The sequence below is a fragment of the Anser brachyrhynchus genome, assembly GCF_964034855.1.
Source record: "Anser brachyrhynchus genome assembly, chromosome: 4".
Taxonomy (NCBI): Eukaryota; Metazoa; Chordata; class Aves; order Anseriformes; family Anatidae; genus Anser; species Anser brachyrhynchus.
Window position 1 is genome coordinate 8161057 of NC_137698.1, and position 25558 is coordinate 8186614.

General features: G+C 40.9%; 1 protein-coding gene across 1 annotated transcript in view; it reads left to right on the plus strand.

Moving 5' to 3' along the window:
* The window catches only part of LOC308193890 (uncharacterized protein), a 430978-nt gene that overhangs the window by 348196 nt on the left and 57224 nt on the right, over positions 1 to 25558 (plus strand). The window lies entirely within an intron of this gene.

Below are 25558 nucleotides of genomic sequence, written 5' to 3' on the forward strand. Positions count from 1 at the left end.
AACCATGGTTGGATGTCGCTAGAGATGCTAGGATTCCAGCTAGTGGTGTGCCAGGCGCAGGGGCTTATATAGGCCCCAGAACAAAGGGGGGCGGGCAGATGCCCTGTGACATCGGGAGAGTTCTGTGATGCCCGCCATGATGGCGCGCCACGCCCCAGGCCCAACATGGCCGTGTTGGGAGGGGGCTTCTGCGGCCTGAAAGAGGCCCTCGTGTGGAAGGAGGAGGATGGTCAGGGGGGCTGGGGGCCCCTTTCCTGGGGTGTCTCTCCCGGGCCATTTTGCTTCCCAGAGAGACAGGCTGCCCCTTGGGCACTGTGACTGCCCTCTGCCTCCCCTCCTGTGCTCTGGCCTCCATCCCCCTCCTCAACCCATGCCTAGCATCCCTGTGCCACAAGATGGTGGCAACTATGTTTTGGGAGGGGCAGCAGTCCTCCATTACCCCCAACCTGTTACCGCCACGTAACAGGTTGTACAGTGCAGCATAAAGTCCCTTCAAGATGCTTGGTTACCAGCTCTTCCCAGGACGGGGCAATAAAATGATAGAATAATCAAATAAATACGTTGCAACAACAACAACAATAATAATAACCAACAACCAGTAAAACCACTTTCCTCTCTGATTTGGTGTCATTTTTGCGGCTGCACTTGGGCTCCGGGATCCCCTTCTGTTCTCCCCCAGACAGGAAAGATACTGATGGGTGTGGAGTGGGCCCAGCCCAGGGCACATGAGGGAGTGAGGGGCCGGGGCACACGGCATACAAGGGCAGGCTGAGGGACCTCCTTTGGTCAGCACGAAGGAGAGAAGGCTCAGGGGTGGACCTGACAGCTGCCTGCAGCTGCCTGCTGGGAGGGAGTAGAGAAGATGAAGCCTGCGTCTTCTCTGAGGGGCTCTGTGGCAGAAACGTGAGCAGCACCAGGCCCACACTTGCAGGTGGAGACAGCCCAACTAGTAATTTTTGAAACAAGTGCACACTTTCCTAAACTTAATATGCTTCATGCTGGAGTTTCCCTTCATTCTCATAGAATCGGAGACACAGAGTATAACAGAGTAAAAAACCGTTCATATGTTAATATTCTTGCCCTGATATCCACACCCACTTCGTGCCTCTACCTACCATGAAACAAGTGAGCAGGCAAGAAAAATAATAAAAAAATAAAAAATGTATTATTAAGAACTCTTACAGAATTATTTATATGAAGGCAAAGCAGAGCCAAGTCCTGGTTTTAGTTGAATCAGTAATGTCCACAACAGAAATGCTTTCAAACATTTTACAGTGAAAATCTTTGTCTGTGCAAATGACTTAGTCAAAGCCTACTATTTATGCAAGTTACCTAAACATGACTTCAGTACAAAAAAACTGGGTTTATGTTTCTTTCCCAAAGACTTGTCCTCATATTCTTGCTTCCAGAACGGTTTGTTTCTACAAAGAGGAAAAAAATATCTCATTTCAATGCAAGATGTGGTAGGAGACAAATAACACGACAGGTGATGATAAACATATGCAGAGAGAGCAAGTTTGCTTCAGGAGTAAGAAGTAATCCACATATACATTTACTTTTAACTGAACCTGAAATGTCTTAGTTTCAATCACTGAGTCCAAAGATGCTGTCCGCATGCCAGTTCTGCTTAGAGTGAATGGTTAATGGAAAAACAAAAATCTAGTCCTTTTTTTTTCTTTTCTTAAATAAAGTTAAAAAAAAAATAACAATTTATGTCTATTATAGCTATTAGAGCGATTCCAGAGAAGGGCCAAGAGGATGATCAGAAGGCTGGAGCACCTCTCCTGTGAAGAAAGGCTGAGGGAGTTGGGGTTGTTCAGCCTGGAGAAGAGAAGGCTCCAGGGAGACCTGATAGCAGCCTTGCAGTACCTAAAGGGGGTCTCCAGGAAAGCTGGGGAGGGACTCTTTGTCAGGGAGTGGAGTGATAGAACAAGAGGAATGGTTTTAAGCTAAAAGAGGGAGATTTAGATTAGATATTGGGAAGAAATTCTTTACTCTGAGGGTGGTGAGGCAGTCCAACAGGTGGCCCAGAGAAGCTGTGGAAGCCCCATCAATGGAATTGTTTAAGGCCAGGTTGGACGGGGCTTTGGGCAAAGTGGTCTAGTGGGAGGTGTCCCTGCTCATGGCACGGGGTTGGAACTGGATGATCCTTAAGGGCCCCTTCCAACACAAACCATTTTGTGATTCTGTCATCTCATTTATGTATGGTGCTATATAACACACAGAAAAAAACTATTTTTCTTTTTCAAGAGATGAATTCTAAACAAGTTAAATTTTCTGAATCTTTCTGCTGGAGAATAGCTTATTCATAATACTTTACCTTACATATTTTCCCAAAAAGAACTTCCTCTTAAAAAAAAAGTTACTGCTCTTATTGCAAACTATACGTACAGCAGAACTTGCGTACTTCCTTAATTCAAAATCATTTAAGATTAGCACAATAAATTGTCCTGAACAATACCAGGGTACAGAAGAATTGTCTCATCGTGGTCATTTTTGATGTGATTGATATATACCTCCGCAGCCTTTTACAATGCTGCCAAGACATTTTCTTTTGCGAATCACAAAGAACTTCATAGTAAAACAACTAAAACTAAGATTACTCCAAAATGAGGTAAAGAAAACAGAAGATGCCCATTTGACAGGCAAGTAATACAAAGCATGATAATATTATACAGTTTATAATGGTAAATTAGTGGCACAGGTTAGAAATCCTGAAATATAGTCTAAATTCCAGTTGACAGCTCTAGAAATAGTTTCTGCCACAGAGCCCCTCAGAGAAGACGCAGGCTTCATCTTCTCTACTCCCTCCCAGCAGGCAGCTGCAGGCAGCTGTCAGGTCCACCCCTGAGCCTTCTCTCCTTCGTGCTGACCAAAGGAGGTCCCTCAGCCTGCCCTTGTATGCCGTGTGCCCCGGCCCCTCACTCCCTCATGTGCCCTGGGCTGGGCCCACTCCACACCCATCAGTATCTTTCCTGTCTGGGGGAGACCAGAGTGGGATCCCGGAGCCCAAGTGCAGCCGCACAAATGACGCCAAATCAGAGAAGAAAGTGGTTTTACTGGTTGTTGTTCATTATTATTGTTGTTGTTGTTGCAATGTATTTATTTGATTATTCTATCATATTATTGCCCCGTCCTGGGAAGAGCAGGTAACCAAGCATCTTGAAGGGACTTTATGCTGCCCTGTACAACCTGTTACGTGGCGGTAACAGGTTGGGGGTAATGGAGGACTGCTGCCCCTCCCAAAACGTAGTTGCCACCATCTTGTGGCACAGGGATGCTAGGCATGGGTTGAGGAGGGGGCTGGAGGCCAGAGCACAGGAGGGGAGGCAGAGGGCAGTCACAGTGCCCAAGGGGCAGCCTGTCTCTCTGGGAAGCAAAATGGCCCGGGAGAGACACCCCCAGGAAAGGGGCGCCAGCCCCCCTGACCATCCTCCTCCTTCCACACGAGGGCCTCTTTCAGGCCGCATAAGCCCCCTCCCAACACGGCCATGTTGGGCCTGGGGCGTGGCGCGCCATTACAGAGGCTTCCTGATGTCACCAGGTCCCAGAAGCCCCCTCCCAACACGGCCATGTTGGGCCTGGGGCGTGGCGCGCCATCATGGCGGCCATCACAGAACTCTCCCGATGTCACAGGGCATCTGCCCGCCCCCCTTTGTTCTGGGGCCTATAAAAGCCCCTGCGCCTGGCACACCACTAGCTGGAATCCTAGTATCTCTAGCGACATCCAACCATGGTTGGATTTAAGAGAGCATGGATTGAAAGGTGCCCACCCTTTCGTGGGACCAAAGTTAATTGGGTCACCGCACCCAAGAAGTGCAGGCGGAGGAGCGCCACCGGAGATGGAGCGGCCGTGGCGGTTGGTGTGGAGCCCATGGAGGTGGATCCACCTGCAGATGACGAAGAGCCGATGGAGGTGGATCCACCTCCAACCCATCTGATGTGGCACAACGTCATCGTGCCAGGGCTCCCACCAGCGAGACAACAACATCGTCATCGCAGAGCCGCCCGGACCGCTCCATACTCCCGGCCCTGCCTCCGCCTCCACAAATAGGGGGAAGAGGCCATCCCTTAACCAACTGGCAGGATTGCCTGCACGATGGCCTCTTCTCCCACCCCCTGTCCCCGTCTCCCCGTCCCCCCTCCCCACCTCTCCTGGAGAGGTGTCACCCCTTCTGCACGGAGTCCCGAGCGCTGGGCAAGAGCGCACTCGGCTTCCTCTGGGCTGCTGCACCGGGCGACAGGAGAAGCCCTCCGAAGGCCACGCCTGGCGTGGGCTGTCTCGGTCTCAGGACGAGAAGGCTGCCAAGAGGTGCTTGAAGACGAACCCGCGCCCTGCATGGCGGTGCACAGAGAACAGCAGCAGATCCCTGAAACGGGCACGCAGAGAGCTGTTCCCCTGCAGAAGCAGAAGCCTTCAGGCCTGCCAGGAAGCAGCGCAGGAGTGCAGCGTAAAGACCCTTCAAGATGCTTGGTTTCCAGTTCTTCCCAGGACGGGGCAATAAAATGATAGAATAATCATAATAAATAAATTAATACATTGCAACAACAATAATAATAAACAACAACCAGTAAAACCACTTTCCTCTCTGATTTGGTGTCATTTTGCGACTGCACTTGGGCTCTGGGATCCCCCTCTGGTCTCCCCCAGACAGGAAAGATACTGATGGGTGTGGAGTGGGCCCAGCCCAGGGCACATGAGGGAGTGAGGGGCCGGGGCACACGGCATACAAGGGCAGGCTGAGGGACCTCCTTTGGTCAGCACGAAGGAGAGAAGGCTCAGGGGTGGACCTGACAGCTGCCTGCAGCTGCCTGCTGGGAGGGAGTAGAGAAGATGAAGCCTGCGTCTTCTCTGAGGGGCTCTGTGGCAGAAACGTGAGCAGCACCAGGCCCACACTTGCAGATGGAGACAGCCCAGCTAGCAAAAAGGAAAAATTTTCCCCGCAACAACGTTCAGACAGAACGAGTGTCCAGAAAGGCTGCGGAGTCTCTGTCCTGGGGTGTAGCTGACTTTTACTGCACAAGGCTGGGCGTTTGTATCCTGGACTCACAAAATGGTTTGGGTTGGAAGGCACCTTAAATACCATCCAGTTCCAACCCCGTGCCAGAAGCAGGGACACCTTCCACTAGACCAGTTTGCCCAAAGCCCCATCCAACCTGTCCTTAAACACTTCCAGGAATGGGACATTGCTGTAGCTTAACCTGGCAGGCAGCTAAGCTCCACTCAGCTGTTTGTTCTCCCTTCTACCCCCCTCTCCTCCCGTATAGCTCTAGAGCTGAAAAGTCCTTCGATTATTGTAGTCGCTGTTCTGCAATGCTTAAAACATCAGCTTGTTTTCAATATTATTCTCATCCTAAATCCAAAACACTGCACCATACCACCTACTATGAGGAAAATCAATTCTATCCTAGTTGAAACCGGGACAGTATCCACCCCTTATTCCACACCATTTATGTCATGCTCTAGTCCCACACTTTCCAATGAATCATTGCTTTTCATATGTGTTTGTAATATGTCCACTGAGTGTGTTTAGTCTGTGACTGACTTTGGGTTCCATCTGTCACTCTGGTCTTTCAGGACAGATGAGATGGTCTGTGGTGTTGGATCGTCACATGCTGAAGCCATTTCTGATTCCATCACACCGCTGTGCTTGTCCAGTTCTATCAAAATTCATTTGTTATTTTCTATGTTACTGTTACTGTGATACCATGAATAGGACATATAGCAATCAAAGTAGTAATGACATACAGTAATTAACATAATACAGTTCAAATCATGGCATATTCTTACCCCTTATTAAATGCTCTTGAGGTACAAATCGGACTTCCCCATTATTCTTCATTACCCACCAAGTGCACCCAGGTCCCTGAGCAAAAGCAATCCCACAGATGAGTTTGCCTTTCCCTGAGGCAGGAATAGCCCAGACTACCTTCCCCAGCAGGTTCTTTATGAGCAGCACTACAGGGACTTTATCCCCTTCTACAGTACGTAAGAGGTTTGATTGGGCAGGTCCAGCTCAGTTGGCAGATCCCCCAGTGCTGACTAACCAGGTGGCTTTTGCTAAGCATGTATCCCAAAGTTTGAATGTGCCAGAACACATTGCTATCAGTGTAGCCTTTAATAGCCTGTTATAATATTCAATTTTCCCAGAGACTCATGCATAATAAGGGGTGTGATATACCCACTCAATACCATGCTCTTTGGCCCAGGTGTCTATGAGGCTCTTTGTTTGCTTGGTTTGGTTATGGTTTAAATAGACTGACTCATGATCAAGAAGTCTGACATTCAGCATCCAGGTTCCACCTCCACAGAAGCAACCTCTTCGTGAAGTTACTAATTTCAACTAGTGTTGAGCGTTGATTTAGATTAGACATAAGAAAGACTTTCTTTACTCTGAGGGTGGTGAGGCAGTCAAACAGGTTGCCCAGAGAAGCTGTGGATGCCCCATCCCCAGAAATGTTCTAGGCCAGGCTGGATGGGCCGTTGGGCAATGCGTTCTAGTGGAAGGTGTCCCAGCTCATGTTGGGGGGGTTGGAACTAGATGATCCTTAAGGGTCCTTTCCAACTCCAATCATTCTGTGATTCAAGTAAGTGATGATGATACAGGACAGCACATAGTGTAAATGTTTTTGTGGAGTTTATGATGTTTGTTAAATAGGAAAATCCTTTATAGCATTATACTTCTCACATTGTATCATTCAAAATAATCAAAAAGACTTTTCATACTGCATCCTTTGCTAGTGATCATGCATTCCTGATGTATAATTGAAAGCATAAATCACTTTAAGGACATATATTGCATTATGTTGTGGGTGGAAGTCCTGAGTCTCACAATCTGTTGTAATCACTGCTGTGTTATGACTGCTGTGCATACTTCTCTGAGGAGAGAAACCTCATCCTGGGGTAAAGCAAGTACAAACGTAATAAATAAATAAATTTGCAAAGGGAGTGTCCCCAAAGCTCAACACGTTCATTTAGTGATTCTATATTGGGTATGTGCACACTTCATATATATTAAATGGTGGTGCTTATTTCTATAATTAGCTGTCTATAATGGCTTCTTCAACAATATCTGCTGAAATAATGCAACAGCGCAAAACCAAATCCTAGAATGAACTGTCCTTGTCTTGCAGGCTGTTGGTCCTGAAGCTTCCTGGCTTACTCTTTCCTGTTGGTATAATTGTGTAGTCTCGGAGAAAAGCAGAGGTGGCGAAAGTGAATTACAGGGACAAAAAGGCAAAGCTTGAGGGATACTGAACTCTTGCAACTCCCTGCAAAATCTGTCACACCTTCCCCAATGTTTAAAACACATCGTTTTACAGCATTAGGCACCAAATGTGGATATGTTACTGCTATCTATAGTGAGAACTCGATGGCTTCACAGTATGATAGGCACAACAGCACAGACTCCACCACCTGTATCCCTCTGTAAAGAAATCTCCTGTACTGGTCAGCAGTCAAACCAAGAACAAAGGAGAGGCTTCCAGAAGTAGTGGAGAAGTAATAAAAGGCCCTAAATAATAGGAATATAATAGGAATGACATCTTTTGCGTCTCTCTGGGAGATGCTGAAATGCCAGTTCTGCACTTTTAGTGTTCACGTGAAGCATTGAAGGCAAACTCAACATCAATTTTGCGTCCATTCTTTACAAACTCACATACTTCTCTCCACCTCTCTACTTGTCATTCATTCATCCACATAGACACGGTTTCCCCCATGCCCACCTTCCCCATTTACGCTTTCCTGTGTTCATGCAGTGCTCCATTTTAAGACATCACACAACTAATAAGAACAGTATAAAAGAGAATATGTAGAGCAGAATCATTTTATGATATCCCAGACTACTTCAGTATGTATGCTCTAGATGAATTTTTCATGTATTTTCAGTTTTCTTTCCAACTGTCGGGATAGGATATATGCGTGGATATATCCCTGGCTGCTGATGCAAGTGCTGTAGCTGGGGAATGGTAGATAAGGAGTTCTGGTTAATAATCAGGATTGATGTCTTCAAGTAGAGAGAACGTAAGTGCAAAAGAGAGCTAGATACTCTTTTTCTAGCTTAGACAGATACGTACATGACAGTAAAACGCACAGTCTGTATTGCAACAATAACTTCAGTCTATCCCTGAAATGCTGAGGAGGTTTTCACACCCATTTTACATCTGTTAAAACTGAGGAAAATAAATTTACAGTGATGTTTCCTTTATTTGAGTGGATGAAGGTCAAATAATAGCTCCCTCACAAAGTAAGAATACATTATGTCATGTGAAAATGCTGTGTAGTAGTCAGACTGGGTGTACTATGGAGAATTTTTATTTTATTTTTTTTCCTGGATAAAACAGTTGTTTAAAAACTGTGAACACAGTAAAACTTGACAGTACATGATGGTAAAATTGTATACATCAAAAGGAGAGTGTATGCAGAGTAGATTATCTACTGCAATAGACATTACTACAATAGATTGAAAAATGGAGAATTGATCTATCATAGTTTCATGTCAAGGAATCAGAAGTAATCAGTTTTGCATCGACCTGAGTAGTGTAGATTTCATTTACTTGGATGTTTCATGAAATAGAGTAATAGTAGGAGAATTTGACCCTGACTATCTTGTCGTAGGCAATGCGACATTCCAGGCACAAACTGAGTACTTTCAGCTGCTGCGTGATAACTTGTAGTCATTCAGCCTCTGTAGTCCAAGACTGTGATATGCATCTCTGCAGTAATGTAGTGGTTCATACCTCTGAGCAAAACACACTGGGAAGTGAAATGAGTACTGAAGTACCAAAGGCAAATTACCATGAGCTCAGCAAATACAATATATATATATCTAGTCATGAAATAAACATTCAAGAATTAGCAGAAATGATCAATATGGATGACCAGGGAAATGCAGGAGAAAATCAAGGCCAGGAGAAATGCAGCAAAGACATCTATAATTTATTTATTTTTAAATGTTTTGCCAAGAAAATCCCTCTGAGAGCTAACATCTCATTTCCAATAAATCCCTTAGGATAAATCACAAGTGTTAGCTCTGGAAGAGAAGGTATAGAAGGCAAAAGAAAAAAGGTACAGAAATGATCAGGAAAGCTGAGATTGAAAATGAAAGGAAAATTACACAGGACGTGAATATGAATAATAAATGATTATACAAATGTAAAGTGTAAGGAGTAAGAGGTTGATGAGAGAGACTGCAGGCCCTGTGGGGGAATACTGAAAGGAAACTTATGACAGATGATGTAGATATTTCTATGAAACAGAATGACTTCTTTAAATCAATGTTCACTAGGCAGATTGGCAGGGAGGTTTGGAGGAGAGGAGAATGAATCAGGAACATGATTTTAAGTGGCTTGGTGAGTAGTTGTGAAGACAAGTTCTTCCACACAGCTTTAAACTTTCAACTAGTAGCAAGTGATGAAAACAGAGGAAGTTGTAAAACTTCGTGAAAAATTTTGGCTTTTTCTTGCTTCTAGATAGAGTAGTTGAGAACAAAATGCTAGGTCTAAGAATGTCTTTAACTCAGGTGGATCTAAAATCCTGAGGTATGATGTGGGGGTGGAGAGCAGGGTACAGGTACTATAACCTGGATTCAAATGAAGAAGTTAGGTTAAGATTTTTATTATTACAGCAGTGCTTCCCAGGACGTAGCTGAACATCACTCATTGATGGGAAGGAGAGAATAACTGTGGGTTTTTTTTTTTTTTATTACCTTTTTTTTTTAAAAAAAATTATTTTAACTCTCTCTGCTTCCACATGGCCTTTGCTTGTTGTTTCATCCTCTTCCTTTTCCCTTTAATTAAATTATCCATATCTCAACCCGTGAGCCTTTTTCCTTCTATCATAATTTCTTCTCCTCCTCTTGTTTTGAGGAGGGGGAGTGAGAGAGTAGTTGTAGTACAGTTTAGCTGCCCAGCAGGGTGAAACCATACAACAGAAGCCTAGAATTATACATGTTTTACTATTGATCATAGAGGATGGAAAAGACCTCTGTGAATCTTGTGCAAATGTCAGCTGGGTCTTAAGATTTTAAAGAAGAGTCAAAAATTGGTGAAATTGTAAAATGCAGAGTTTTCCTAGGTGTGGCACAAGCATATAGCTTATGTAGTGCCCTTGCATACATGGAGATGAAGTTAGATACTTAAAATTAAATACATAATTTGGTCTTTTCAGCAATGAAGTTGGCTAAATTTCAGATGTATATTCCACTAGTACAAGATGCAGAAGTTAGTTAGACCTGCTGGTTGTACTACCTGAAAGTAAATGAAGCCACACTATTTAAATGCCTTAATATGGGTGCAGAAGTCACATTCTAGTTGGACAGTAAAAATATATTGGTCTAGTTATTTAAAGCACAAGACAAAATATCTGGTGCTGGTGGGATTTGCTTTTTATTATCTTTTCCTGTTGCTAGTAGTTCCTAGGGTTGATTAGAGCGCGTTTCATTTTCTGAAACATTTTGAAATGTAAAAGTGTAGAATGTTTCTATATCAAAATAATTCCATTTTCTCTAAAGGAAAGTACTCTATATGTGATGGAGCACTGGCACAGGTTGACCAGAGAGGTTGTGGAATCTCCCTCCTTGGAGATCTTCAGAAGTCATCTGGATGTGTTCCTGGGCAACCTGTTGTAGGTGGCCCTGCTTGAGCAGGTGAATTGGACCAGATGACCTCCAGAGGTCCCTTCCAACCTCTGCCATTCTGTGATTCTGTGAAAAATTGAGTGGTAGATATGGTTGATTGTATATTTTCAGGTTATTTCAGATGTTCTGTTGCAGGCAGAACAATTTAAAATTCAACTTTATTTTCCCTTATGTATACAAAAATTTAATGAAAATTCATTTTATTTTTTTTTTTCTTGGTAAAATAATTTTACGGTACTTGGTATCTGCACATTTCCTATTTTCCTTCTTGTTCCATTCTTGTTTTTCACATAAAATTTTAACTGTTGTCTTGATTTTTATGAAGTATTTTAACTTTGATGTTATAACAGATTTCTGTAGAATGTGTAGTCAAAATATACCCAGCTGTTGCTCGCAGATTTCTTTTTAATCCCTAAAGCTTTGACCATCTCACATTGACAGGCTGCCAACTCTGTGTAGAATTTGACTCTTGAAAACCTTCATTTCTTGGGAGATAGATTGCCTAGGCAGGTAATTTAACTGCCAACTCGGTGATCATAATGATGACCCACTGAGAAAAACAGATTGATTATCTGCTAATTTAAGACAAATAAGATTTTAGCTCTGCTGGTGATATCTGATATCAGAGCTTAAAGAAAGGCTGATTTTTTTTCCCGTTTCCTTTGGGAAACACGTGTGTGTGTCTATGTGTAGGTGTAAGAAAAAGTTCCTCTAGTTGCTCTAGTCTTAATCAGTTATCAGCTGAATGTGAACTCACTGTGTTGTAACACTTACAGCTAGCAAAGGATTAAAGGATAAATGAGAAAACTGCATATGTGCACATGTAACCTTTGAATTAGGAAAGATTTGAGGCACTAATTAAAATAAAGTTGGGGAAAAGCTGGACAGATACACACTGGTCAAGAGGTCGCTGTGGGTTAATGAAAGGGAGGTCATGCTTCACACACCCAATTAATGTCTCTGAGAAGGAGAGATGGTCAATGAGACTTGACAGGGGTAAAGAAAAAGATATAATGTATTATGACTCCAGGAAGGCTTTGTGACACAGTACCACCCAAAAGGCAAGTCCATTTCATTAGTCAGTCTGGGACTGATGGTGGAATTAGTCACTGGATACAAAAGGGCTTGGGAGCTTGGATCGCAGTGAGCAGCAAACTGCTGTTCACTGGTTAACAAGAGATGATGAATGAACAACTGCAGAATTGGTGTCCAGACTGGGTCAGCTTTCAGTACAAGAGAATGAGCTTTAAGCAGAGCAGACAATGAAGCATTAATAGTTGTAGTAAACAATAATCTCAGCCCAGACAATTCTCATCCATGAGCTAAAGGGCCCTGAGTAAATTACAGTCTAATTAAAAAGTAGTTTATTTTGTTAACATAATGAATGATAAGCTAATGGAAATTGTGTGTGTGTGCGTGTTTGTTTTAAAAAGAGAGAAATAAAGGCATTTTCTTTAAACAATTACAGGCTGCAAGTTATATAGGATCCAAAAACTGTGTTAGAAGATAACATTGTAGATGGAATATTAGAAGTGTTCAGCCCCAATAATCATGGCTCTTAATGGTTTTGTACATTAAAATAGTAAAAGCAGATTTAAAAGGTTACACAGCGCTTGGACTGTTATGCTTCAGGAAATACTCAAGAACTGCAGAACCTGAAGTGTGAAACTGGGTTGTTGCTTTGTTGCTTTTTTTTCTTTTCTTTTTTCTTTTTTCTTTTTTCTTTTTTCTTTTTTCTTTTTTCTTTTTTCTTTTTTCTTTTCTTTTTTCTTTTCTTTTTTCTTTTTTCTTTTTTCTTTTTTCTTTTTTCTTTTTTCTTTTTTCTTTTTTCTTTTTTCTTTTTTCTTTTTTCTTTTTTCTTTTTTCTTTTTTCTTTTTTCTTTTTTCTTTTTTCTTTTTTCTTTTTTCTTTTTATATTAACTTAGGGAGGCACAGCAATTATGCTTGTCCTTTGCGTGTGATATGCAGCTCTTGGGAAGGCCGGAGGTGGTTGTGTCCACCTGGATTAGTGCAGAAGCCTTCCTTGGAGGATAAGAGAGGATATTGAAGAATACGGTGCAACTTAGTATTCCTCTAAAAGATGAAGTGGATTGTCAGTCAAAATGCATTGGGAAATCTGTGTGAACTCAGGCTTGCCCCTTCCGCTGCACACAGGACACTTGTGTTCATTCTCTTGCTGGCTTTCTTCACCAGTACTGTAATTTTGTGCAGAAACTACATCCTGGATAGACAGCACACCCACAACTTCTGCTCTGTAAACACTGCCCTGTTGTGATATTGTGGGTACACTACTAGTAATATGTGCAAATTGGTTGTGAGGTTTTTCTAAGTATTCACAGCTGATTTATCTCTGCTCCTCCTTGGAAGACAATGGTAAAATATTACCTTTGACTTCAATGGGAGAAAAGGAGTCAGTGCTGCATGCTTCTGAAAATTGCCTTTTCTCTTGCCTTTGGCCACATATATATATGCAAAAGTCTGTTGATTGATTTCAGTGAGAGTTATGCATAAGCAATCAAGGGCAAAATTGGCTACCAAGCCTATAAAAGTAAGGCAGACCTTGGGGGAAAAGTAGAAACCTCAGTTGCTCTGTAAGTCTTTTATTAAAAACACCAATACATACAGCTTCCAAAGAGGTTAATTACTACTGAGAACGAGATGTATACAAGGTAGTATCTCTGTACTTTGTCCATACTGCTGTGAAGGCTGCGTCCCTAAATGAAGCCCTCCAGCCTAACAAAAGTTTGCCTTTCATTTTCACACGGTAAAAATGTATTCTAGTGAATCTTGCTTAGCTTGGCTGGAGGGTGGGCACGTTATTATTGATCTTTGGATAGCCAGAGATGTGTGTTTTGAGGCTTTGAAAAGTGCTTAAGATGATTATCTGTTCTACTGTGGAGTAAGTTGCCCTACAGAGTGACCTCTCAGTTTGAGTAGCTCGCTATTCTGTCTTAATTGACTTGAGCTCTGGAGATTTAAGGAAATAAAATAAAACAAAACATTATTCTCAGAAAACATATCGGGCCTTGCGTGGTTTGGATGCCGAATTTCCAGATGTAGCAAAGTCCAGCAAGAGCCTGTTACCAGCAGGCGTCTCACAGTGAAAGCAAAGTTTGAAGCATTTTAATTGAATCCTACAGAGATCGGCAGGCTTCTGTTTCTCAGTTCAGTGAAGACATCTTGTTTCTTAAGTGATATTTTTCCTTTCTGTAATCAAGTAATTATTAGGCTAGCTGCTCCCTCTCTCACTCTCCTTTTCCCCCTTGCTTCTGAGTGGCTGTATTTTCTCATTCAGATCCATGCTGGTGGTATAGCAGTGATGACTGCTGCATGCCAGGCTTGAATAACTGCAGGCACTAGAGTCCTGATTTCCTTCTGTGCTGGCTGTTTCTCCCATCTGTGCCTCCTCGCCTTGTGCTTGCAGCTAGCTCCCTAGCAAGACCTAAAATGTGACCCAAGCCCTGAATATTCACCTTTGCCTCCATTTTGGGGAGCAAGTGTTTCATGCTTAAAACACTCAGGACAACACAAATTAGTACCTAGAGCAAAATTATGGGCATTATTTGTCTGTTGAATTGGACTATCAGAGATAGAGGTTTTTATTCAAGATCTGAATCATGCATAAAGCATCTGGAAATATTACTTGAGGTCTTGATTAATATGAGGCAAGGACCAAATGGTGTTAGAACTGTTGTATCATGACCAATATATGCAAGCACCCAAACCTGTTGATAACTATTCAGAAATTGGTCTGATTACAAAACTACAACAATGGGCTTCTAGTTTTTCTAAAATACCCCACTACCAGCTGGACTACAGAACTTTGCACTATGTCGGGGATTGTTTTGCATAAGCAACACTTATTTGTTTATTTATTTATTTATTTATTTTCCCCAGAGGAATAGATTTATAATAAAGTCTGTTTTGTTTGTAGCATTATTGGGGGTGAAAAACATTTGCATGCCATATTTCAGAACCAGATTCTCATTCCCAGTTGCACTACCGTATGTCAAAAAAGACTTCTGCCTCCTGTGGTGCTGATGTGGTTGTAAACTGCTGTAAATAATAATAATAATAAAAACAAACATACAAAAGCCCCTCAGTACTCAGAACTCGAGTATCTTTTGCTTTAGGTGCATTTTAGGTACACTGCATTAAGTGATGAAAACTAATAAATTTACAATACCTTATAAAACTTTACAAATATTAACATAAAGAATCTTAGATAGATATTTTCCATTACATAATAATGATTTTAAAATGAATTAGGAAAGAGAAAAATTACTCCAAATAAATACTTCTAGTTCTGGTTGTTTTGTGTTGCTTTGTGGAAAATTCAGAAATATCTGTATATTTCAGAGCTTTTAAAGTAAATTCTCCCCTGTATTGAGGAGGAAAGGTGTCAGCAAATTAGTTAAGTATCTAACCCATTAGGTCTTAAAATGTTATAGTGAATGAGATCAGAGGGAGATAGTGAGGATTTAGGTAATTTTTTCTAGCGATCTTTTGACCTCAGTACAAATTTATGCAAGATGGGAATAGCAAATCTTGGTCACTTTAGATTTGATGAAGAACATCGGACACTTGGACCTTACTAGAAGTTGGAATCTTAAAGCTTGTTCAAACTGATGGTCACCATCATGGCTTTTGTTAAAGGAAGTTTCATACTATTAGAATTTGTCTAAAAGTTGTCATACAGTTGTGGCATAATTAAAGTTTGTAAATGTTGGAGGTCTGATTATATGTGACGTCTCATATATCTGGCCTAAATCTTCCGTGCTGGTGCTTTTTTTAGGGCCTTTTGAAAATTTTCAATGTTTTGCACTTATTCTTAAAGAAGACTAGAATTTGGACAAGGCATGGAAGTACAAGTAACACAGTTAAAGCATATTTTACTTCATTTAAAATAATGTGCTAGAGTTAATAAAGCTGATAAATTAACGGTTGATTTTTGCTGACTACGCTACCTGTCATCAGGGATATTGCTGGAGTTATAAATGGAAATTGCTAATTATAACTTCTATTTGCTTTTGTAATTTACCTTTTGCTACAGATATGTATTTTTTACTTTTTTTTTTTCTTTTTTCCTTGTTTTCTTTTTCCCACAATATTCAGTCTGTTCTTGGTCTTTAATCACTGTTTGTGAGATAAGGATTTAATTTGGGGTACAAAGGAATTTCTTTCCCTGAGCTTTCAAAAAATCTTCTTTTACCAACACTAAGGTCAGTGTTTAGGTAGGAAAAGGTTCCTACAGATGTGTTTGGGTTTTATGGAAATGAAAAGGAACATTTGTTGGTGTTTGGGGGCATTTCTAAAACTGGGGGCATTTTTAAGATTCTTCAGAAAGTGATTATTAAGTTTCTTCAGTCTTGATCAATGTTTAAATCTAGCTGGCTAAAGGTTAAACTGTTTACATGCCCTTTTCATATATTTTTTTCATACTCACCAAAACCCCAAGTACATCCCAAGTTTCTTCTCAAGACATTTTTCACCTGTGTTTTATGAACAAAAGTGGTTGTGACCAAGAGATTATGAAGTTTCAGGAGGTTGGGTGTTCATGTGGACAGTAAGAACAATAACTACACATCAGGCTAATGGAAATGCCGGATACGATGTAAAACGTTGTGTCTAATGCTTAAGCTGGTTTAGAGGTAAGGATATATGCATATGTTGGCTGACATAAGCCATCTACTAAGATACCTGACCTGACATGGTCTGCCTTCGCTTTGAACATCATCAGTGTCAAAGCCAGATGGACCAGATCATAGGTCCTTGCCCACAACAGTGCACTAAGGCGCACTATTGCTGAGAGAAGTACATATTTCATGTTTTGGATCAGTCTGACTCTCCAGAGTAAAAGAAGCCTCCAGAAGAGGAATGCCTATAATAAATGCTCTCAATATTGTCAAGAATGTGTTGCTAAATGGCATCCCATACACCGCAGAAAAGCCTTTCCATCAGCACTTCAAATGCTCTGAAGCCTGACCTGGACAGTGGTTAGCAGTATATTTTCTGCCACTGTTTAGAGTACAACAGTAATGTAGCTATGGCTTACAGTCCTCTCAGTAGTAAGGGTATCACAGGAGTCATGACAGTGGGGTTGGAGTGGTCAAAGCGTGTTGGCAAAGATCAGACTTTGTCAATGAAAGCTCACTAACATAGTGGAAATCTGTCAGGTCCTTTTTTTTTTTTTTTTTCCTTGCAACTGACTTGTCACATCAATGTATGTGTGCTAGGAACCTCCTGCAAATAACTCAGTCCTAATTCTTCCATGTGGCGCTCCCTCAGATTGCTTTCCTTGGCCTGATTACAGGGAAGAAATCACATTTGCATCTGAAGAGTGTCATCATCTTTGTTGTTTTTTTCTTTTCCCCTCTCTTATATCCTTTGCATAAACATCCTTCTGTGCCATTGGTTATTAGAAACAAAACCCATCTTGTTTTGGTTGTTTGTTTGTGTTTTTTTTTTTTTTTTTTTTTTTTTTTATTTTCTGTGCATATTCCAGCCTGTGTTTGCATTCTCATTTTTTCCTATTCAGAAGCAGTCTCTGCTTACTGTACATATGCTGTGAAACAAAAGATGACAAAGTGGTTTATATATCAGTGTGATTTATAGATAAAGACTTAAACGATAACATGATAAAGCAGACAAAACCTGGAAAAAAAAACGTGGCAGATGAGATGCATTAAATGAAAGAGTGGCTATAAACAGCTCGGATGACATGTGTGTGTACCAGCGTTGTCATCAGCATGCATGAATTTCAGTGGGGAGGCTGCTATAATAAGATGTGTGAAAGCTGATGACTTAAGGAAAGATTATTATTTTTTTTCCAACGGAGGAGACATTTGCCAGGAGTCTGTGAAGTAAATTCTATGTAGCAAATCACAAGAATTTGTTTCTTTTCATGTCTGTATGATACAAGCAGGAACATGACAAGAAGCCCCCCTCCTCATCCTTAAGCAGGCAGTCTTTGTTTGGTGCTCGATGTTACGGGTGTGAGACTGAAGTTCAGTGAGAGACCTTGTTTGTTTGTTCTCTGCTTCCACTTCTCTTTGACGCTGTGAAGCCACTGATCAAGGCAAGCACCTCCGCCTCCCCCCATCAGACATGAAGACACAATATCTTTTCTTATTAAGCAGCGGAGGAGGCTCATGTAGCTATTTTCCCTCTGCGATCTCTTTACTCCTTTGTGATTTGTTGCCTCGGGAAATTAGGAGAGCAGTGAGTCTCAACTGATGGGGTTGGAAAGGAGGTTAGCAAAACCTGTCATTGCTCAGTTCAGGTATTGGAAGGCTGCTGCCATATCCCCCCAAAGATTTCTCTTCTCCAGCCTGGATAAGCCTGCTTTCCTCATTGGGCAGGTGCTCTGTCCTCTGGACCATATTGCTGAACACGTTCCAGTTGTCAATAAGATCATTACCTTCTGGAAACACGGTGAAGATCTCCACAACATGGAGTGTTCCCCTGTGTGCAGCCAGGTGGGCTGACTGCACGAATCTGAGCCCAGATGGTCATCATCCAAGCAAGGCCACACCTGTATATACTTTCGGAAATGGCAAACGCTCCATTTTCAGCAAAATCTTTTCAAGCACTAACTGAGTATTGTTTTTCCTGCACCTCTGGTAAACAAATATCACTTCTAAGGTCCTAAACCATGTGTCTAAAACCAGCAAATTACAGGAAGTCCTCCGCTTATCAGGCAACCTCAAGGACAAGATTTATTAATGCTGTCTAACCACCCAAGGAGGAAATGGCTTATGATCTGATAGAAATTGCTGAGAAATTGCAAAAACACTTGTGTGGTAAGAAAGCTTCCCTTTCATCTGCCTATATTTTCACTACAGCTGTGATAGTATAGTATTTTTACTTTTGTTGTTTGTTTGCTTTTGTGTGTCTGTCTGTCAGGTATTTGTCACAAATGTGATTGGAGTCATATTGTGTTGTGCTGGATATTACTGCATAGTATAAGAAAGTCCTTGATCTAAACTGCTTCGTTTAAGATACAAGGCAAACACATCATGGGTAAAAAGGAAATGGAAACGAGAGTAAATTATCTGTTGAGAAATACTGGTTTTAGTCAGTCCCCTGCCCTCTCCCCTTGCAGGGAGACCACTGATAGAAAAATGGAGGAATGCTGAAGGGAATGCCTTCATTGGGAGCTTTGGGCCCAGCAAGTCAGAAGAAGCTGAGAAGTTGTCTCCCTTCATCTCTGAAATAAACATACACTGGAAATGGGAGCAGTGGCACTGATGGCAACTCTTGTACTGGAGTTTGAAGGGGTAGTATTTGAAGGGACTAGAATATTTGATTTTTAAAGGGAAGAGTAAACATCAAAAATCTTTCTTTTTATGTTCTACATTTTTTGGCAGAGAGAGGGAATTTAATTGCATCTCCTGTACCCTATTCTTTGGTAGCTCTCCTTTAATGACACATCGTTGTCTTTGCGTTTCTCAGAATAACCACAAAAAAAAAGAAACTTCTTTTATTTGAAAATATCTTTTCATTATCTGTTATTTCATACAGAATGCTATTTAAAAGCAGTTGGAAAATATGACTATGGAATATATTAAGAAAAGAGGCAGGAAAAGTAAAAGTGTCATTCAGCATTTTTAAGGAGATAATATACCATTCCTTTTTCCGTTTCTTTTGTTCTGTGAAGCACACTAATCATCACTAATCATCCTAGCCAGAGTGAAGAACTGTCTTCTAGTTTTCCTATGATATTTTTTTTTTTTTTCAGTTTGCAAGTGCTCTGAAGACAAGTGCTCAAGCAGTGACAAGCACTATTTCTTAAATATGAGCACTCAGGACTGTTGGCTCACAAATTAACAGAAATTCAAACATAAACTTGCACAATTCCACCCCCAGCACCAACCACCAGCAAAAATAGAAGCTTTGGGCAGAATCACAACAGCTCTGTCCGGTGCGACAAAATGAGAAGTCACTGGCTTCAAGCTTCTTTAATCTCATTCTTCCTTCTGCAGACTTCTATGGGTGTCCTCTGACCACGGGGATCAGAGGATAATTCAAGCTGGGAGGGACCTTGAGAGATCTCTAGTCCAACCTCTAGTCCTGCTCAAAGCAGGGTCAACTGGCGGGTCAGGCCAGGTTGCTTAGAGCTTTATCCTCTTGGGTTTTGAAAACCTGTGAAGGTGGGGACAGCACAGCCTGCCTGGGCAACCTGTGCCACTGCTCAGATGGAGAAAAGATTTTTCTTTTCAACTAGTCCAAACCTCCTTATGCTCAATTTACATTCTGGTGCCCAGTGTGACAAACCTTAGTGTGGCAAGAATCAGTTTTAGTGGCAGGGAGGCTGGGAATGAATTAACCTGCCGTGTGCTTCATTTTCCTTCCTTTGGTCCTCCATGCAATGCTCTCATCATCTATGAGATGGAGCTGTGTGCGTGTAATGTTCTCACCTGTCTTAGTTAAAAAGTTAAAAAAAAAGAAAATAAAAAATTACTGATAAAAAGCAGGAAAAGCATGAGCTTTAGCTTGAGGTTTTGAAGTTGATTCCCTGCTTATAGCTACAGTGAATGAAGTGGGATTATTCAGTAAGGTAATTCTGCTGCCCAAGGGACAGGAAGGAAGAGGAGGACAGGAAAGTGGGAAATGTGTAGCACTCTGCTCTCCTGCTTTATTTGCAAAACAAAGTCAGAGGAATGCTAATTAGTGTTGAGGGTTATTACACATTGCGTGTCAGAGATACATTTTCTGTACTTTGCATATACGTTCTGTAGTTAAAACCTGCAAAGAAAAACATCGCTCTAATGTCCCTTCTCGTGCAGAATGATGATGGCAAACTTTAGCAGCTGTCAGGCAGAGTGGTGCAAAGCAATGACAACCTCATCTTAAGGGAAACTCTGTGGATTTCCGTGTGTCACTTGTTAAGCAATCAATTGGAGTTATATTTCGCAAGGATGAGGATTTGGGGAGTGCAATATTTTGCCATCAGCATGGTGTAATTTTTCAACATAGCCAGAATAAAAATGGAATAGTAAAGTAGAGAAAGGAAGAAAAAAATCTGTTTATTTCAGTTGTTTTTGGAGAAAATGATTTGAAGTATTTTAACATTTTTGTTTCAAGCCTGCCTGGCTTTTGAATCTCAGTGTTGGAAGATACTTTTGCAGCATATTGCTGCTTCTCTTGCTCTATTGGTTTGAAAATGACCATTTCAATAAGGCAAAAAGGTGGACTTATATCAGCATAAGTAATCTGTAATAATAAAGGCATACATCTTTATTTGCATTTTTATATTACAAATATGTGTTTAATGGAATACTGTGAGATTATTATTAACTCTCCAGCTTTACAGATAGTTATGAAATATGCTTAAGACTCTGTTTAATTTCCCATGCTGTGACGACTTGTCCAGTGAAATCGGCAAAGCTAATGCTAGCAAGCAGAATTAGGCATGTGTCGAAGCCTTTTCAGGACTGGAGCCTGTAAGCAAAAAGTGTGGCATGCCCAGCTCCAATATCACGAGTGAGCCCTGGAGTCTGATACTGGGTCTTTGTATTGAACCTCAGACTCCTAACAGATTATTGGACTGTTTTTTTTTTTTCTTTTTTTTTTTTTTTTCCCCAGCTAGGCTGTCCAGCTGTCCCTGTTTCTGGCAGCACAAGCTGTTGGAGCTGTCTTGTGGGCTCCCACTGGCTGGAAATGGAGTTAGGCAACTTTGAAATACAAACTCTTGGGAAAAGAAGAGGAGGAGAGTGGATGCTTATAGACAATCCAGGAAATATCCCTTGAAAAAAAAAAAAAAAAAAAAAAAGAGGGCTATATGGATAAACAAAGACAGGTTTTATTTCAGCTTAAAGAAACCCTTTTTTTTTTTTTTTTTTTTCTCCCCAAAATGTGAAATGCCTTTTGGGAAGGAAATTCACTTTTCTGAGTATCTCTGTGTTAGTTACCCAAAGTAAAAATGAATAATGATTAATCACATTCATCTTCTACAAAGTCTTTGGTGCATCCTGGAGATTTTACAAATGTGGACTAGCAAGTTTTGCTGTAAGGAGGAAATTTTTGGCTAGAGTTTTTGTTTTCCAACTCACTGATTGTGTAGAGGCAGAGTTAGTGAACAGATAGCCTTCCTAAAAAGTTTTGTAGTAGAGACATATATATGTATTTTTTTTTTCACATAGCCAAAATTTCTGCATTTAGGGTAATGTCTAATGTATTTATTGCTAATGTCTGAAATGCTTCTGTAGAAAAGCAGTGCTGCTTTATGTCTGCGTGTTCATTAAAGCACGCACTAATATGGTAGGTAGAATAAGCTCCTTGGTTGTTGAGCTTTAGGATGCTTCTTTGTGTCCTAGTTTTTTCATGTGGAGGATCAAGTCCCGTGTCATTGTGTCTTGGAAATTGGCAGACAGAAATGCTGTGCTTATGTGAAAGGTTTACAACATGTGAAAAATGTAAATTATAATTTTCTAATTTTGATTTTTCATTGGCATTATTGTTTCGGGTTGCCTTATGCAAGATAAAATTGCATCTTTTTGTCTATTTAAATTAACTTGACCTTGCCATATTTTGCTGGCCTTGACCATCCAGCTGGGATGTTGCATAACCATCCAGCTGCACAGCTTACTTCTGATGCCAGCATCACACCAGTCAAGAGATAATAGTACAGAAGCGTGAGTTAGAACAAGTCAGTATGTTCCTCTGTTTGCATGACACTGGACAAAGTCTATTAAAAGATAAAATCACTTCAGATATTGGTTCTACAGTAAAGTGGAAAAAATATGAAGAAGGTTGGTCAATTAACTGCAATTTTTACAGGCCACATTACAGAAGATTTTACAAAATTAATCTGGTGCTCAGCTGTACGGTGGAAGAAAAATTTTTGCAAGTGAGGTAATTGGGAGGGGTGAAGACGTCAAGAACATGGGGAAAGAGCCATAGAAGGGATATTCTACATCAGCTTTCCATCACTTCTGGAAGGTGGAGATCAGTTAGCATCCTTATTCCAAATAGCTAGGGACACCTTGTGAAGGGCCTTTTAGTACCTTCTAAGTCAATTACTGTTTGTGGTAAATGATAGCCTTATCTCGTTCTCTGGTTAACATGTAGTAACGAGACACATATTCCCTCTTGAATGCATCTTCTGGATGCATCATAGTATGGTTATTTTTTTTTTCAATTGTTTAGTTTGTAGTGGGATTCATACCTAGAAGTTTATTTCATTTGGAAGTCTCTTTAATAGGAAGATGCTTGGCTGCTTTGTAGTTCCTTTTATATTTATTTTTTATTTATTTTTATTTTTTGGCCACTGTTCAGCCTTTGTTGCTTGTGCTTCCCAGATGTACTTATTCTGTTTTCTTCTCTACATGATTCAAAATATTTTAAAAGTCTTGGCCAATTCTTAAATGTAGGATTGGTTCTGTCTTGTTTTCTCTTGCTAAAGTCTCGTTCAAGACTTGGAAGTGAGAATGAAATGAATAAAATATCCGTGACAAGGAAACTGAAAAATCTGAATCTAAAACTGTTGTGTTTGTATTAATGGGCTACATTATGATGTATTTGCCCTTTAATCTGTTGCATGAAATAGATATAACATTATTTTTCCATTCCTGCTTGCTCTTCAACAGACTCTCCTTCTGCTTTCTGGAGATTAAAGAGGCATGATGCCTTTGGACATGTTTGGGTTTTTCATTAGCTGAAACAAACAGTAATATTAATTTTTTCCCTTTTTGTATGACAAAGTAGATATGGCAGTAGTTGTGGTAGCAGGTCTATGTTTAACAAAAAATAAAGTCAAAAAGGGAATAGCACTAATCAAAAGTGTAATGAAAACATAGTTGTGTTAGTTTGTTACCTTAAAAGCTTGATACTAACAAGAGTGGGCTGATGAAGCATCTCTGTCAGTTATTCAAGGTTATTCCCTCCCATCTGAAGAACAAGAAGTGAATTGTACAGGAAAGTAGGAGCACTGTTTATTTTTCTGTGACGCTTATGACAGAATAAGCGTTTCTTTTGGAAATGGTAAACAGTAAACTTAACTTTTCATCCAAGAAGAGAAAGCCAAGTTCCATTTCTGTTTTTGGTAACAGCCAAATATTGTGTATTAAAAGCAAAAATGTCTAAAACAGTTGAAATGTTGCCTCTCATTTTTCTAATAAGAAAAATTAAGAAGCAAAACAGGCATTTACTGAGAACATTTGATTTATCAGTCTCATGAAGGGAGAAGTGTTTCTGAAGACATTTATTAAGCAGTTCAAGTAAGTTTGGATAAGGATGTGTAAAGCAGCTGAGAGAAACTGGAAGCCCTAAGGGCAGTCAGTTCCTGAATCTCCCTTGAAAACTTAGACTCAAACTTTTTGTAGTTGATGTTATGCTTGTGATTTCTACCGGGATTTGATTAAGAGGTGCTAGTGAAACAATAACATATGCTGCTCCTCATTACAATTCCCACCCAATGTTGCAGATCTAAGGAGCAGTGATTTGTCTGCAGGAAACTAATGTTTGGTGAGACTGCTGGTAGGGGTACAGGAGGAGGAGAGTAAGAGCATTTTCAACTGGGAGAACCCAAACATTTTGGAGTGCTCTGTCAAATAAATAGTACTTTTGCTTCCACCTGATCTTACTGACTGGTCTTGGCTTAAAAATCTGACACGACTGTAAGGCAGGGCATAGGGCCAATTTCCCATGCTGGTCATGAAGAGTATAATCCAAAGTATACCTTCTGAATTTCTGATGGCAATATGTATTTCTACTGGCAGAGGAAGGAACTTGTTTCAGAATGATCTGTTCTGATATGTAAAGACATCCTTTTAGATATAAATGATTGCATCTTTGAAGCCCTTTAATAAAAGGAGTGGGGTGTTTATTTAAATTTCGGTGGGTCTGAACCCTGAATCGTTTGGACTGTAAGATGCACAACCTGTTAGCTGCCCACTGTGATTTTTACAGGACTTTCAGTCCTTGCTTCCCTCCGTGTATTCTTCTTGGTTAATACGGTTTTGTTGAGAAAGAAAATCAATCTGTTATTTTAGTGTTTTCCATAGAGGATTTATCCAGTATTGTATACAGCACACAATACAGTCTATGGAAAAAGAATTAAATTACAGTAGTTCTTGTTTCCTAGGCACTGTTACATCTCCCAAATAAATGAATAATATGGAAGAGCAGAGTCTCGCTAATCTGCACTCAAGGGAGAATCTGCAGATTTGATTAGTGAGGTTAGAAGGCTGCCCACCTGTGGATAGTGTCGTGGTGGGAGGGAGCAGAGAATTTTTCAACTCAGAATCTTTCTTCTGTTGCAAAATGCCCGTTTCTCAGTGTTGTGGGGTTGAAATCTTTTTCCTATCTGCTCCCCCAAAGAAAAACTAACCCTGTTCCCAGTTCCATACCAGTGGCTGGATGAGGATGAGGGTGGGTTCAGGAAGACTGAGCTTGCCCTGCAGGGGAAAGGGTGGCTCTCCTGGAAACATGGCAGCGCAGTGCATCATGCAGTGCGGCTCAGTGCCTGTCTTTGGGGTGGGTTTGCAGGAGCTCAGTTTGTCTGTGCTGGAGGCTTCTGTCTGTGTGTGGCATTCCCTGTTCTTCTCTATCAGCATGTGCTAGCCAGCTGAGTAATGCAGCGTTGCTGAGGCATAAGCAGTGGTCTCATCTAACAGTAGTGCCTGCAACCATCAAACCATGTATTTGTGCCTCGAGAATTAAGCACAGTGGGGCTTTGTCAGTATTAATTAGAATTACTGCTTAGGTTTTCCACCTGCGATAGTAGTACTTGACTCTACCGTGTTCAACTGCCGGGTGAAATACTGAGCGTTGTTATCAGGCTCGATTTTAATGCACTTTCCAAACTGTCAGCATTTAGAAAGGTGATAGGCAGAGAAAAATGGTAGGTGTTGGTAAGGGATTACTCAGATTATCTATAGGAGGAATGAAATGATGATTTTGTATCAAGTCATTGCCAA